We start from the raw sequence: 15610 nt of genomic DNA, 5'->3' as shown, positions 1-15610 counted from the left end.
CAGCTTTGGCATCTAGCATCGAGGTGCTGGTGTGGAGAACCACTGTGAGGCAGCCAAAGTCTTAATAAGGACCTAAATAATCACACTCCAACATAAATCATTTACACAAAAAAATGTTAAACACTAAAGGGGTGACATTTACTATTCCCACTCCAAACTAAAACAATTTAGGGAATGTGTTGGACACAAAAGGGGTGAGATTTACTGTTCCCACTCCAATCTAAACCAATTTGGGGTAGGCGTTGGACACTAAAGGGGCAACATTTACTATTCCCACTCCAATCCAACCATATTGGGTGAATGTCTTAGACGCTAAAGGGGTGGCATTTACTATTCCCACTCCAATCTATAGCAATGTGAGGAAGGTGTTGGACACAAAAAGGACTAACATTTACTATTCCCACTCCAATCTAAACCAATTTGGGGAAGGTGTTGGACACTAAAGGAGTGACATATACTATTCCCACTCCAATCTAAACAAATTTGGGAAGGCGTGGATACTAAAGGGGTCACATTTACTATTCCCACTACACACCAACCATATTGGGGAAGGGGTTGGACACTAAAAGGGTGACATTTACTATTCCCACTCCAATCCATACCAATTTGCGGAAGGTAATGGACACTAAAGGGGTGGAATTTACTATTCACACTTCAATATAAACCAATTTGGGGAATGTGTTGGACACTAATGGGCTGACATTTAATATGTCCACTACAATCTAAGCATATTGGGGGAATATATTGGACACTAATAGGGTAACATTTGCTATTTCCAACCCAAGCTATACCAATTTGAGGAATGTGTTGGACAAAAAAAGGAGTAAAATGTACTATTCTCACTCCAATCTAAACCAATATGGGGAAGGCGTTGCACACTTAAGTGGTGACATTTACTATTGCCACTCTAATCCAGACATATTGGAAGATGGTGTTGGACATTAAAGGGTTGACATTTACTATTATCAGAATAATCTAAACCGATTTGGGGAAGGTGTTGGACCCTAAAGGGGTGACATTTACTATTCCCGCTCCAATCCAACTGTATTGGGGGAAAGTGATGGACACTAAAAGTGTGACATTTACTAGTTGCACTCCAATCTATATCAGTTTGAACAAGTGGCTTGACACACTAGAAGTTTGAAATGTACCATTCGCACTCCAATCTAGAACAATTGGGAGAAGGTTTTGGACACTAAAGGGTGACACTTACTATTGCCACTCCAATCCAACCATATTGGTGGTAGATGTTTCACACTAAAGGGGTGACATTTACTATTCCCACTCCAATGTATGCACATTTGAGGGAGGTTTTGGACACTAAAGGTTTTTAATTTACTATTCCCACTGTGATCTAAACCAAATTGGGGAAGGTGTTTGTACACTAAAGGGGTGACATTTACTATTCCCACTCCAATCCAACCATATTGGAGAAAGGTGTTGGACACTAAAGGGGTGACATTTACTATTCTCACCCCAATTGAAATAAATTTGTAGAAGGTGTTGGGCACTGAAGGGGGGACATTTACTATTCCCACTCCAATCCATCCATAATGGGGGAAGGTGTTAGAAACTAAAAGGGTGACAGTTATTATTCCCACCCAATCATATTGGAGGAAGGTGTTAGACACTAAAAGGGTGACATTTAATAATCCCACTCCACTTTAAGGGTATGTGAAAAAGGTGTTGGTCGTAAAGATGTGAAATTTACAGTATTCACTACAATATAAAACATTTTAAAGAAGATAATACACATTAAACAATTTAAAAACACAATCAATACTCCATACTCATACACAGATGTATACTATAATATTAAATATAATTTAATCTTAATACAAACTAGCCTAAACTAGAAATCTACAAATACAAACTAAAATATTAAAATTAAAAAATATGAGTGCATTAGTATTATTATTTAATATATTTTTGAAATTCTTTTTCAACCTAGTCAATAGTTTTGACTATAAACCATAAAATGACAAATAAACTATGATTTGTAAATGAACAATCATAAAATCAAAAATTATTTAATGTGTTTAAATTTGTGAAATATATTTTAAAAATAAAATTACAATTTCAAAAAAATATTTTAAACATCTACAATTTTGAAAACAAATTACAAAAATTCTGAAATTATAACTGTTTGAATACAAATATTTCTATATATTATTTTTGATGAAAAATGTTACAATTATTTTAAAAATATACATTTTCTCGTATACATTAATATATACTGTAATAAAAATAAAATGTTTGCTGACTATTTTCAAAAAAAATTTAATAAAATTCCATTTAAAAATTTGCATATTTTCAAGATTATTAACATTATTTTTATCTTAAAATATATATGTTTTTTAGAATTTCCCCACCGGCATCCATTAAAACCCCAATATCTTGCTGCTCCAAAAACATATTACCAAATTTATATCTTTTAATACTACTAATTATACAAATGTCAAAAAGTTCATAACTAAAAATGTTGCTTACTAAATACACTAATCTAAAAAGATATAAACAGATGCAATAAAACACTATACAATAAATTACATATTAATTGACACTTCTTCAAACAACATTACATACAATGATATTTTCTACATTGATATTTTTTACAATTATATTAAAAACAACACTAAAAATTAAATTTTTATTGCGATATTCCTGTGGATGATATTTTTTATGTCCCGATATTCTTGACACAATATTTTTGTATCACAATATATTTTTCCGATATTCTGACCAGACACCCACTGGAGGATCAGCTTGAAGGATTCACAGGTGGGGTCATCATTTGGAGATCCTTTTAAGTGAAGTTGATGGTGAAAGAAAAAGGGGTGTTTTGACTCCGGACAAATACTTGACCAAGATGGTGCATGAATGACTACTTTTCAGCTTGCTTTAGTTTAAACAAATACATTAATAATTATGTATTTTTTTGCAGTGTTTGCTCCATCACACAACATTCTAATCAAAGTTGTGCTTCTCTTACAGAATTCGGCAACCTAAATATAATTTTTTTTATTTTGGTCTGTGCCTGGTAGAGCCTTCTGCTGATTTTCCCAAGGCATGTTTTAGTCCTTAAGTTAGTTTTGGGAGATACTTCGGATCTCATTACATTGTCGGTCCAAAAGGATCCGAACGGCATTTGGATTTTCCTAACCCGTGTTGAAACCCATAATTCTGACCGACTCTGAAACATTTCCAACCAACCGATTATGTTAGAAGGTAACAGTTTGGTCCCTCCGTCTCGGTTCTGACCAGTATTCAGAGAATCAGAAGTTGGTTGAAACCGAATCGTACAGGTCTATGGACTGCGTTTCTGACTGACGTATTACGATGTCAGATTCAGATACCCTTTGAAAATTGGTCTGTCCAACATGAAACGGCTGTTGGTAACTGACTTTGGGGGCCCTTAGCAGGTCCTCCTTCACCCAGAGGCCTCCGGTTGGGGCCCTTGGGGGTACCCATGGGACACCACTTTCCAACCATACACGGTGTGGCAAGCAACATGGGGTGCCTGCGACAGGGGGCAAGGTTTTTCATAACCACCACATTTTTCAATGGGAGCCTGTGTTGTCAGTCGGAATAAAGGCTCCCATTGAAGTCAATGGGAGCCTGACCAAACGGTGTTCGGGAAACATCGTAATCGGTCAGTTTTTCTCACTGAACCCAAGTCGGTCAGAACCGACTCCGACACGGAGTCAGTCAGAATGCTTTCTGACTGACATCGTAATTAGGCCCCTTGTGTTTAGTACTTTAAATGAGTGTGTTAGAGATGGGACTTCATATGTTTTGCTGCCTTTGTGCATGCAAATATTGTTACTGCTGCTTTGTTTTCTGGAGTTTGCATATGTTTTTGTGGTGGCCCAATGTGTAAAATTCTACCCCTAGATATTTGTAGGACATTGTACTGGAAATGAAGTGGGTGTAAGACGGTTGACAAGATGTAGGTATTGTGGTTGAGGGGTAGCAATTTTCAAAAACCTTGCTCAATGGCTCCAGTCAAAAGGTAGAATTTGTTTTAAACACAATTGCTATGGTCCCATTTGGACCTGGGGCAGCAACCTTTATGATTCTGGTGAGTATTTTTAATAGGTTTTCGCAGTTTACCCAGCCTGTAGCATGTGGATCTCTGTCTTCCATACTCTGTTGGTTTATCATTGTTTTTAACGAGGCTATTAAATGATAGCAGGTCTCTGTTGATGGCGATTACTCATTTGGTTGTTTTTCGTTGCATTTAGAGATTTTTACATATTCTTCCCACTCCACGGAATTTAGATGATTTGAAGCTATGGTTTCTGCCTTTCCCAGAAAAATACTAGCCTTTCTTAAAGAAAAATACTAGCCATTTTTTCACTTTTTAAATTTTTGCAAAGGCTTGGACATGATACTTAAATTAAATTCTATAGAAAATCTTCTGCGTTAATTTTTAACATCATCTTTATTTACTTTAAGGAGCTTATTACAATGTTGGGCGTACTTGCGTCTGCCGGACACCGTTGCGGATAAGGGACTGACTGACCTCCGATCGGCAGTCCGACAGCCAAATTACAATGCGACCACATATGGTGCGGGCGCATACTCACATTTCCCTAGGAGACCATGTGTTATGGCTGTAAACTGGCCACAGCACAAGCTCTCATAGGGAAATTGGAGGCTGTGTTCATCCCTGCACCATGTGGCAGGGACCTCAGGGCGCCTGCCACACTGTGCACGTATCAACAAGGGGGCACGGCCCCAACCAGTGGCAACAAACAGAAGGGGGCCCTGCGAAGGGACCCAAAACACGCTTTCTGACATTCTTTTCATGCCGTATAGCCCGGCATGGAAAGCCTGACGGAAACCGTGCATGGTAATCCGGACACTAGCCGGTTTCACTTCTGACTGCCTAAATTGTAATTAGGCGGAAAGCCTTCCACCTGAGGTCGGACGGTTTCCGATGGAGATCGTAACTAGGCCCTAAGTATCAGTCAGCCATCACTACAGCAGCTGCAGAACACATTTTAAGGTGTTTTCTTCTTATATTTACAGTTTAAAGTATTTTTTCCCAATTTTATATAGCGCAAACTCGACCCGAAGGTATTGGAGCACTTTACACAAGCACTAGTTGCAATACAGAAGGATACATTAATTTTTGTTTTTTAGGCACAGGGAGATAAAATAATTTGTCCAGAATCACAGGATGTTGAACTAACACCGAGATTTGAACATTGGTCACCAGTTCCAAAGTCGGCAACTCTGGCCTTCACACCACATCCTCTCCCCTGTAGCACGTATTGATATGTACCTGCTTTAAGCATACCGACCAACAGTCCAGATTCAGGCGGGAGACTGACAATTTTTTAAACCAAAAATGGCTTTATTTTAGTTGTCTCCCTTCTAAAATTGCTTTGGCTTCAATATACTACAATGGGGAAAATAAAGTCTTGTATTTTTTTTTCAAAATCTAACCTTTTCTAATTTCAAAATGTTGGCATGTGTGTTTAAGTGATTTTCCTACTTTTTGTACTGGCTTGGATATTAAAATAGTGGTCACACCAGTAAAAACAAGCATTGGCATAGCCAATAGGTCTCGCCTTTGGGATCTTATAAGTGTTTAGCCATGCAACAGTTGCATAACTAAACACTTATGAGGTCCCAAAAGCGAGAGCTATTGGCTATGCCAATGCTTGTTTTAACTGCTGCACTCTATTGAAGCCTCACGGAGAACATCAAAGCGGCCGCGAAAGTGAAAGTAATCGCGGTAAAGTGCGACGCGCGCGCCCGCGCACATGCACTGTAGGTCTAGGCCAGAGGTCTTCAAACTTTTGGATGCCGAGACCCCCCTGTCAACATTTTGAGGCGTAAGGACCCCCTCCTGACAAAAATGTCTAAACCTGTTGACTAAATTGTGTGGGATGAAAATGTAAATGAGGTTATGTGATGCCGCGTATTTTGGGATAGCATTGCTTCATTATTTTGATATTTGTTACACACAGTAACGCTGAGGAAAGATTTCACCCAATCAGTACCCATTTATAACCAAAATACAGCAATTATCATCAGAAAGATTTCAAGTCAACCTTTGTGAAGGGCCTTCCACTCTGCAGCAATACGTGCTGCCACATTAGAAGCTCACCTGGCCCTGACCGAAAGAAGCAGGGGTCCCTTAAAACCCTGGCGGTTTTGTGTAGAGTTAAGCCGTTTACCCATGCAGCTTTCCTCTCACCCCCTCCCTTCCATCCCTCTCTCCTCTCCTAACCCCGGATCCCTCTCTCACTTTGCAGGTCATTTTCTTTCACCCCTTTTTATAACTTCTGAACTCTCCCCATTCAACCTCTCACTTCACCTTTAATCGCCTCTTGCCATTCTGTCCTTTCACTGCCCTAATCTCTAACAGTCTCTCACATTTATCTCATGGCCTCTCTGGCCCTGTCACCTCCCGTGCCCCTCAGCACTTCTCATTCACCTCGTCTCTTCATTCAAATTTTTGTCTATTTGTATCTTACACCTCTCCAGTCCCCCCATTCCTCTTTCACATCTCACCTTTGTTCTAACAGAAGCCCTCACCTTTGGATCACTCTCACTTCTTGCGTGTCCACACTTCTCTTCGGCAATTCACATTTCTCCTCATCCCTGACCTCTTCAATCAAATTCTCTCACTCCCTTGCTGTCCTCTCTCATTTTGGGTGCGGATGCAAGTTCAGAATGGGATGAATGAATGTATGATTACTGATGGGCTTGTTTGAGTGAGTTGCATATTGAGTAGTGAGGGGGACAGGTGAGTGAAGTGTCACATGAGTGCAGGATGAGTAGTGTACTCGTGTGACTGCAGGTTGAGGTATAGTGTGAGCAGGACAAGTGCATTTTGAGTGCAGAGTGATCACTGTGAGTGCAAGGTGAGAGGGTGAATGGTGCAAGTGCATGGTGATCAGTGTGAGTGCATTGTGATCACTGTGAGTGCAAGGTGAGCGTGACAATAAAGGGCGAGAATGAGGAATGAGTTGTCTGAATGCAGGGTGCATTCCCAGACCCATGAAGTAACTCAGCATGTTATTGACGGGGCGTAGACTTTAAGATCTAAGTTAAACTATTGCGGCATTAATCGGGGATCGAGGGTGAAGGAAATAAATAATGTGCTGATCCTGCAACAAACTTCCAGTCCTATGGTTAGAGTTACCAGCAGATTATTTTGATGGCCCAGTCGGTACAAAAAAAAGCAGTCACCTAAAGCGGTATTTTCAGCGCTTATCTGTGCATACTTCCCAGGGCCGGCTTTAGTGCTGGTGGTGCCCTGTGCGACAATGTTTGTTGGTGCCCCCCCAATAACCACCCCACCACGGATTCTCTCACTAGCACCCTTTAACAGTGACCAAGTCTCCATAACCCCACACTCTCAGATGCATTGAATTAGTTATATAGTGCCACTCATACCAGTGTAGGGTGTCCGAGCACTTTGCATCACACACACATTACACAGAGACAATCAATCATAAGTGTGTAAATCAGTGTATAGGAAATGTTACATAAGCCAAAGGACTAAAAGTATAGGAGTCACATGTCATCCATACTGGTAGGCAGTATAGTTTAAGAGTGCTTGGTGTGGAGAAGCACAAACTCAGAGTCGAAAAAGAAACAGCATAGTTGGGAGTTTCCTTTAATAATAAGAATTGATTTCTAGCCAAATTAACCCTTTTTGCAACATTAATCAATGGTCTAATAATGTACTCTTTGTAGTGTGCATGCTGTTCTAGGATGAAAGCTAATAGCTCACTATTCTATATTAGGACTTTAAGTTATAAATTGCAAGTAACAAAAGGATGTCTCTTTTGAAAGCAGTAACCTGCTGATCTCTTCACATCATACGCACTCTGTAATCTACTTGGTACACGTTCTTTGCAGCAGGCATTTTAACCCTCTGCACTAACTTCACCTAAGTCAAAACCTCAACTATACAAAATTCTGATCTCTCTCCAGGAAGATAATTAATCACAGGAGTTATCTTGACATTTATGTGAGGCCTGGTAATTGCCGGGAAAGAAACGCTGCAGCAGGTGCTTCAAAAGCACAATAAACTTTCACACACGGCGCCCCCAGAAAGCCAACTTTGTATTCCTTTCCATGAAATGCATTCTCACACTATGGCAGTGAATGTAAAATCCAAATGTAAGGAATAGGCACAGTGGGGACCCAGGGGGTACTGGAACCAGCAAAAAAAACCTAAGCCTCTGTAACCAGTTTACAAAGGCATGTTAAAATGCAAATGGTCTTTAAAGACCTGTGAAAAAACACGGGGGTGCCGGAGATAGGAATCCAGACACTGCCCAGCTGAGCCCCCCAGCAGCTCAAGTTTCACTGCAGCAGCCCGGGCTGAGACACAGGACGGGGGGGGGCTGAAGCCCTTGGGCCTGGGCAGAAGTGTGACTGGGAAGGCGCGACCCCCTTTGCATCACTCCACGGCCCCCCTGGGGTCGCGCCCCACAGTTTGAAGACCCCTGGTCTAGGCTGTCCTGGTAGCACTTTTTGGAGCCCTCACAAAATGTCTCGCCAGACCAGCGAGACCTAAAAAACGGCATGTGGCAACACTATTTGAGGGAGGGTGGGAGGAGCCAGTTCATAGAAGACACCCTGTTGACCCACCTCAGAAATTTGCTGGGATTCCTCGAAGAGACAGATTTTAGGTGCTTTTTTGTGGCAGGTATTTTTGCTAGAGGTTAGTGAGCCGCTGAAAGCTTGAGTCAGACTTAAGCCTGAAGTCTGGCCCTGGTACAGCTCGAGGTCATGTTGGTACATCAAGCCCATAACGAGCCGAGCTTTCATGTGGCTCCTGCCTGCCTCCATCCCTCCCTCTACCCAATATATGGAATTAGGGTCAAAGCAGCTGATTGTGGAACTGGGGAAACAGGTTTGTGTCTTTGGGCCTTTTTATGACTTTGGGTGGGGCGCCATGCCAGCGCCTCGCTCCCGCACCGCCAAAGCCATAATTAGACACCTAGGGCACTTCTGCGGTGGCTGGCCCACAGCGGTGCCTTTTAAAAGGCTCCTGTGAGAGCCATAACAGGTACCGCAAAGGCAACATCCTTTCAAGGTTCCTGCAGGGCATTGACTATCATGTCCATGCCCTGCAGGAACAGGATGTGCATGAAGACAGTGGGCCACACCATGTGCCCTCCTGAATGCAACCTCTGGCGCAGAGGTAACAGGGCTCCCCTTGTTTCCTCTCCGCCACATGTTTCATGGTGGGCTCGCCACCATGAAAATCACAGCAGAGTGAAAACTCGTAATATGCTTAGCAGTGAAGCATTGGTCCTGCCAAACATATTGTTGCCTCAAGACTGTTGCAACACTGCCAGGGATCTCTGATCCCTGTAGTTTTGCGGTGGTGCCAATGCCGTCCGACTGCCCAAATCATAATAGTTCGGTCGGACAGCAGATGTGGTGGTGCTCACACCACCACTGTGGCTACGGTCATAATAAGCCCCTTGGTATTGGCTCAACATCCTGTGATTCTGGGCATATCACTCAATTTCCCTATGTCTATAAACAATGCCTGTGACCGTGTGTAATGTAACTGGCACTCATGTAAAGCACATAAATACCTTCTTTTTTTTTTTTTTTTATCTTATGCCGTCAGGTACAAACAAACATACAGATAAAGAAGTAGATACATTAGGATTCAATCTTATAGCAGTCAAAAATTAATAAAATCAAACATATATAGGAAGCAAAAAAACAAAACAAAAAAAAATTGAAGCATAGATGAGCCATAAATCAATTTAACCATATCACTTTCAAATCTTCTGTTATCCCCTTTACCCTATTCCTGTCCTCTCCTCCAACTCATCATGACTTCTTTCTAACCAATTAATAACTGGGGCCCAGATCTTATCCCCTTTTTTCCTAGCTCGAAGGCCCTTGTTTTTATATAAAGCCATTTCCATATTGTATATATTCAGTAAGCGATACAGCCAATGTGCATATACCGGTGGCTCCATATCTTTCCACGCCGTGGCTATTAGTAGCCTAGCGACTGCTATTGAAACAAAGACAAAATCCCGATGTATCGATGTTAGACTAATTCGAGTATCATATCCCAAAAGCATCAATGGCGCACTTATTTCGATTGTATAGTTGATTGATTCATACCAGAAAGTTTCTATACCCTTTTTCAATGGCATCAAAGTTTTACATGCATAAAACATATGAGTAATGTCCGCTGGACTATGTTGACATCTAGGGCATTGATCATTGTCTCGTTTACCCCATCCGTAAAGTTTTGCTGGTGTATAATATAAATTAAAGAGGGTTTTATAATGTTGGGCCTGAAGGTTAGCAGCCATAAATTATTCTCACTCAGCTTTAGTGACATGTCTACATCTATATCATCATCCCCTAATTTGGATGCCCACTTTATCTCTGTTTTTTCCGAATCATCGGGTATTGTTTCCATTAGTATTTTATAGAGCACTCCAATCCTCTCTTTTTCCCGATATATCATTTCCATTAGCGGTATTACTCTGAAACTCTCCTGTTTCCTGACTTGATTCTTAATACATCCCCTTATTTGGATATATTTAAAATATGATCTGTTATTGATCTTAAACTTCTGCGCCAGTTCCTGAAACGGTAATATGTCTAAATTATCGTTAAGTAGGTCCCCAAGTCTCTGAATACCTACCTGTGCCCACTCTCTTGCCATATTATCCATGAGCTCAGGTGGAAATATCGTAGTTCCCCACAATGGAGTATATCTATTACATTTTGAAATATTCATAATCTTGCTTATTTGGTTCCATATCGTTCTGGCAGCTTTCAAGCATTTGGAATGCTTTTTTTTATAATATTTGGGTTCTAATCGTCTGAGGAGGAGCGCTACTGCTTCTTTCCCCACTATAAGTTGATATATGGATGGTAGATCGTCCTCACCCACATCGCTATCTGTACCCAACAAAACACCAATTTCTTGCAAAAAGGTCGACAGATAGTAATAGTATAAATTTGGGGCAGCCTACCCCCCTCTCTCTCGTGGGAGAGTCATTGTCCGCATCGCTCGTCTTGTTTTTTGATAACTCCAAATAAAATTGGAAAACATTGAATTCATTCTCTGGAATGTGCTAAATGATAGTTCTAATGGAATTGCTCGAAATAAATACAAAATTCTAGGAAAGATCTTCATTTTTAACACATTTACTCTACCCACTATCGTTAAATGTAATTTATCCAATCTACGAAGCTCAGAGGATATATCCTCTAATATTGGGTCAATATTGTTTGCCCATAATGTATCCAGATCAGACCCAATCTTCACCCCAAGGTAGGTTGCAGTTTCTATCTGGCGGTGGTCTTGTAAGCTTATTGCTCTAGTGGAGATTATCTGCGTCTTCCCTTTATTGAGACAGTAACCAGATCTATTTCCAAATTCCTCCACCAGTCTTTCAACTTCTGCTATTGCTGTTATTGGATTTGGTGTAACTACAGCAATATCGTCGGCATACGCTTCTAGCTATAAATTCACTCTCTTCAGGGAAGGCCGCTGGCCCAGACAAAATTCCGATAGAGTTATATAAATTGCTTCATGGTGAACTGGCAGTTTTTCTTCATGATCTGTTTTTAGATGTTCAATATCGTGGGATTCCCCCCAATCCATGGAAGGAAACAGATATAATTATATTTCATAAGAAGGGAAAACCACCTGCAGCACCAGGTTCTTATCGGCCCATCTCATTGATAAATTCAGATGCCAAAATATACTCCAAGATTCTAGCAACTCGGCTCCAGAGAATTATTGCCAGTTTGGCCTCACCCTGGCAACACGGCTTTGTGCCAGAAAGGAGAACAACGGATCATATTAGACGAATAATATCCTTGCTAGATATAGCCGCAGGAGGAGGGGGTGAACTGGCAGTGATTCTCTTGGATGCCGAGAAGGCATTTGACAGAGTGATGTGGCAATATCTCTGGGAGGCATTAGCGGAGCGAGGGATCGGCCCTAAAATGATAACAGCCATTCAGGCAATGTATCGTCAACCTTATGCTAGATTACAAATGATGGGAATGGCATCAGGTCCGATAGAGGTGGCAAGGGGTACCCGGCAAGGCTGTCCATGCTCCCCAATCCTATTTGCTATATATCTGGATCCATTTATCAATCAGATAATAGAGAATTCTGTGATTGAACCTTATAAAACCAACGGATATGAGACAAAAATACTTGCATATGCCGACGATATTGCTGTAGTTGCACATAAATACCTTCAGGTAGAGTTTGTGCTATATTTTATGAACTGCAGAAAAATGCATTGAATGGTAAAAACTAAGGGGCCGATTACGATGGCGGACGGAAGTGCATCCGCAGTGGTGGAGGTGGTGTAAATTGTTGATTTTTCCACTCGGGCAGAAGTTCTTGCGACCGCCATATACCATGGGCCAATCCGCATGTTTTTTCGTTACGCAAGGGTGCCGGATGGAGCCAATAGAGCAAGACCGGCGTGCGGAATGACGTTCCGCCCGCCAACCAGATTAGGATGTATCGAAGAGCCCATCACACCGCGGCGGTAAAACCACCTCATCGCGGATGGCAGAAGCACAACTACGGAGAGGAAAAGTCGACCCAGAACAACTCCATACAACCAGGGCTGCCATGGATCTATAGGCCTTTCCGCTGCTCTACCCGATGCACTACCAGCAGAAAAGACGCAGTTGAGCCCTACAGCAGAGGTACGTGCAAAACATTTCCACACATGCAACCCCTGTACAACAACAACTCCCAGCAAGCGTGCAGGCAGGGCCCAGTCTATGATGTTTTTTCAACCTGCGAACTGCAATGTGTGAAGCGCCCTCAATTTGCATGAGTGACACCCTCAGGGCACCTGAAGGCTGCCTCATGCTGAGTCCTCCTAGCACGCTCCTCTCCACTCTCCCACCTACAAGCATCACTCACACTGCTAAGATCGGGCTCAAGGTGGCAGAATACCTTGGGGGCTGGGAGTCAATACACTGCAGACTGTAAAGTGAGGATGATGCATGCCCCGCTGTGGCTCCCAATTGGCAGCCAGGTAGGAGATCACCCTGGGCCTGCAAAAGGCATGGCCAGTGTGGGCAGCTGCCCAGGGCCCCTTAGTCAGCCCTCCAACTTTGGGCCAACAATGTGACAGAGTCAGACTATGTCATGAAAGGTGCCACCTTAGGAGGCCCCTCTCCCCTGGCTTCACTGCCATGGTGTAGCAAGGGTAACCTGAGATGAGGGGGCCCCCATTACCAGTTGTAAGAACACACATTCCCCAGGTCTGTTTAGCAAATACGCCTCCATCCCCAATCCACGCAGAGGCACAGCAGGGTGGCAATTGCCCTGCTGTGTTGCTCCCTGACAGTTCCAACTCTCTCAGTAAACAATCAACCCTCACAACCCTTGATGAGCTGTAAAGAGGTGCAAGTAGGTGCCTCAGAGGGATGGGCAGCAGCTACAGGAGCAGGGACATTTATTCAGATGCAAACAGCCCTGAATATGTTACATCTGTGCACTTCAGAGGGGCCAAACACATTCACTTCCTGCCCATGGCCACACAAATCACACAGCCCGCCCAGTTAATGTCACCTCAGCAACGTTGGCCCCCATCTTTATTGAAAATGATGGCAACAAGCCCGACCGTGCCGGTCCTGTCACCGCAGCGTTGAATCTACGGAACAACGTTGCCCCCATTGTTGTACAAGTACATCACACTCTCCCAGCCTACCAACATCCACATACCATGCCACACCCCTCCACATATATAAAAGAGCCTCTAGTCATCCAAACATACCTGCAGCAAGAAGTTAAGTGTAGGCACAGTGACCATAATTACATGTCAATAGGACCAGAAACAAATGTATAGCAACATAAGTGATGGATAAGGCAAGAGTCACTTCTCCAGTAACAGACATAACTAAAATCACCACCATGAACTTGAACAGCACAAATCTTCACAGCACTCACATCACTTCACACTCAGGATGGGTAGCAGTGCCGCATCAAACAGCTACACACTTTTTCTATCACCTACTGCTACACAACTCAGGCAAACATCTATGGTGGAACAAGACAAGAGGACTGTGCTGGAAACCCATCTGTAATGTACATCAGCAACCATGACTGAAATCAAGTAGGGTCAAATTTCACAGATCACATACCGAAACAGTGCGGAGGGCAACAATGCTTCTGGATACAAATCATTCTCACACAGTACAGTGTCAAACCATGGAGTGGTGGGGAGGGTCAAACATGTGCATGGTATACAGTGACACATGTTTTGACTGAAGTGGTGTATAGAGGAGAATTGTACAGGTGAGGAGTGTACAGAGCAAAAAGCCTTAGTCTGGTATCTCACACTGTGTAGGCCTCAATGGTATGACTGTGACTGCTATGAATCAGACTAACACATAGTGGAGCATATAAAGTGGAAAGAGACAGCAATGCATGTGAAAAGTCACATATCAAGTTTGTTTATCAGTCATTCAGCACAGTGAGAACAAAGGTAAACAAGAGCCAGGCCGGATCCCAAGACTCACAACACAGACATTGCAGTGACACACTCTGCAAACCCACAAATGATGTGGACAAGATGTAGATGTACCCTAGGACTGTGAGGTTACAATGACACACTGCACACTGCTCCGGCAACAATGCCAACATGTGCACAAACACTCCAGAAGGTGTCTGATCATGGAAATAAACAGGCACTCATCAACTGGACCATACATGTGTGAAAGGGGAATGCTCAAGGGCACATACACATGAACACTTCTGCCAATGACAGAACACTCACACTGTCTGATGGCTCCAGTGCGCACATGTACATCCATCCATGTGACTACGAAGCCATACCTATCCAAGATGACTATACACCTACACTGGTGTGTACACATCAAGATAAATCACACAGATATGTTGTACCCTGTCCACCCCTCAAGTCATCATGTAAATTGGAATAGCTGCTCTTGATGGAGATCAAACAAATCTGACATGTGTGAAAAAGTAGAGCCCAGCCAACATAATGAAGAAGACCAGAGTAGACCATCACAGACAAGCAGCCTGCCCCCATCAATCCTCAGAGTCCAAAGTGAACATTAGTTGCCGGAAACTCTGGGAACACCGACAATATCAAATTAAGTACATGCCAATGGTAATGTTGACGTCAGAGCATGGAAACCATGAACACATACACATACATTGTACTGCATCATGAGCAAGGCCAGCGACAACGCTCACAACATAAATATAATTTTTTATTACATAAACTCTGTATCAGGATTTTAAGTGCAAAACATTAAGGGCAAAGGCCAGAAAAAACTCAAGTCCGCACATGTGTGCTTTGAAATATCACATAGATGATTGAAACACAGTCCACCGCCATGTGAATCTCACCAGGATAGGGCCAGCAAATGGGCAGGTCAGGCACCGCTCAGGAAGGAATGGGCGGGACGGGGGAGTCTGCTTCAAATTTGGGGAGAACTGGAACTGGGTGGGGGTAACTGTCTGGGGTAGTCGGAGGACTGGACCTGGGAGGGGGAGAACTAGTTGAGGTAGAGGGATCCCTGGATGTGTGAGCCTGAGGGCTTGATGGACCTGGTGGAGTTGTCGCACGTGGAGGTC

Source organism: Triturus cristatus, chromosome 4_1 (genome assembly GCF_964204655.1).
Source record: "Triturus cristatus chromosome 4_1, aTriCri1.1, whole genome shotgun sequence".
NCBI lineage: Eukaryota > Metazoa > Chordata > Amphibia > Caudata > Salamandridae > Triturus > Triturus cristatus.
This window is presented reverse-complemented; position numbering follows the sequence as displayed.